The sequence below is a fragment of the Bidens hawaiensis genome, unplaced genomic scaffold (assembly GCF_021521415.1).
Source record: "Bidens hawaiensis isolate Kalapana, Puna unplaced genomic scaffold, B.hawaiensis_p1.1 tig00004795_1, whole genome shotgun sequence".
Classification (NCBI taxonomy): domain Eukaryota; kingdom Viridiplantae; phylum Streptophyta; class Magnoliopsida; order Asterales; family Asteraceae; genus Bidens; species Bidens hawaiensis.
The window spans coordinates 1,168,955-1,171,341 of NW_027491299.1; positions in this window are offsets into that span (position 1 = coordinate 1,168,955).

Genomic DNA, 2,387 nt, shown 5'->3' on the forward strand with positions numbered 1-2,387 from the left:
AACGCAATCGTTAATATCAAAACAAGCATTGTAGCATCCGTTAAGCCGAAAAAGATTTATAAAACACTTATATGACATGTTCTAAGCAATCCGTGAAAATATTTTGGAATTTTAAAATGAGTCAGTACGTTTTTCTTATTTTACAAAAATAAGCTGAAAAACACTCGTTTTTGCGCTATTTCTCACACCCGAATTAATTTTCTTGCGAAAAACCGAACCCGAACTAAATTTGAAGTGGGCTTTTCATGTTTGGGCTTGTATGATCAGATTAATGGGCCAAAACAGCCCATTAAGGGCCCCTCCTTGGTTCCGATCGCCAGCCCACCCTACCCCACATTTTTTTTATATAACTTATTCCTTAAGCATTGTTATTCATTCTAACTCACAAAAATTTGAAGTCCAAGCAGCTGCAAAGTAGAACTCCAGAAACTTTCAAAAACCTAAGGTAATTAGTGATTTTCTTTGAGTTTTAACCATGATTAACATAGTTTAACCATGAAAAATTAATCCTTGATTAGTTTTAAACATGTTTAACCATCCAAAAACCCTAAAAATCAAGTAAAACCATGTTTTGATGTTAAACATGTTTACAAACCAGGAACATATACTTTTTTGGTCAAAAACGCGGATTAGAACATGAATACAACGTTTTTACGGTTAGAAAGTTCGGTTTGAACCCAAAACCGAAACCCTAATTATCAAGGCTGTTACATGGATGATTTATGCTTGGTTTGATGTTATATGATATGTAGATATACTGAGTTTGCAACCCGAGACCCGGAGAGTCGTTTAAGCTAGCAAAATTCATCGAAAACCGACAAGGTAAATCCGTAACACTCGTTTAGGGGCTGTTTAGTATTAGGTTGTGACGTGCTTGTTGTTAGCTTATGAAAACTTGCAGGAACATTAGGGATCATATTAATGAGTCCCTGTTCAAATTTGGTAATTTTTCGATACACGGAGAATATTTGGTGAATTTATTTCCGTTTATGAACGTTTATTTGGGAAAAATAGCTAAACATATTGAAAAATTATGAAACTTGGTTTTGGAGTTTAATATGTGATGGTAAGATCACTGGTAAAGTTTGGGGATCATTGGAAATGCCTAAGTATGGTTTGTGCAATCATGGTTTAACCGAATTTTAACAGCCGAAAAACGCACAAAAAGGCATTTTGTCAAAAGAGTTAGGTTCTGGAAATTTTGCAGGGTCTATGTAATAACATTGAGGCCATTTGTAAAAATTATCGGATTTTTCGGAGGTCGTTTGATATAAACGGGCCATTTATTACACGATTATAACCTATTAAATGAATTTTTATAAATAAATAATTAATCATAAAATTTCTGAAAATATTTTTATAAAATTCTCCATGTCTTAATGTATTTTTACAAAAATTTACATAATTTATATATAAGTACATATTTAGTTATGATTAATCAAAGATTTAAATTATAATTGTTTTAACGAAACCGGCAGTTTTGTGTTTAACGGACTGACTGGTATGTCAAAATGTCAAAAGTGGTCAAATATCATATTTTTGAATGATATTGATAAAAACGAACTTTTTACGAAAATTCCGGACAATTCGGGTGGATTGTGCGCGTTTTGTATAATCAAACCCGTGTGAAAACGGAAACGAACCCTGCGATCAAACCAGACACCGAAACCTTAAAATTCTTTCATAAATCAAATCATTTTATCAATCAATATATTTACTTAAGTTTATGTGATCTTACCTAATCCCGAAGCGTATAAACAATCAACTGGGCTAGGCTCGGGAAACGGTGAAACTGAGCCAAATCCAGTTTTAAACATTTCATAGTATACAACGTCACAATCTAAGACTATGGTCATGTTCTGGGCCTAACAGCTATACCCAGATTATCTATACAGCCCGACTTAGCTTGAACACTGTACTAGCATTAACGATACGATACCGTTTATAGGAATCAGGCTATAAACGAGGCACCTGACTTATTGATACGTAAATTCCGTGCGAACTACGATAAGGTGAGTTTCACGACCCCCACTTTCTAAACTGTTTTACGAACTTTTGGGGTGAAAAGCATGTTTACATATACTGATATACTTGAAAACGTGTGATGATGTGGATTATCTAAGTACTAACACTTGACAAGTCCCCACAAACACAAGTGATTAACTTCGTGCCGGTGACGTGTGGATAGTACTATCGGTTTGACAAACCCAACTGACAGAGCCGGAGGGGTATGCCGGAACATATGTAAACCCAGTTGCACATTGTCATTATATTTTTACATACTGCTATGTGGTGTTAGACATAGTACATACTTGGGGCAAAGTGGCTGTTAAATGCCAACGGGAGTGCATGGGCAGTGGAGGCCATGTGTTTTAGCTCGTTTCGGT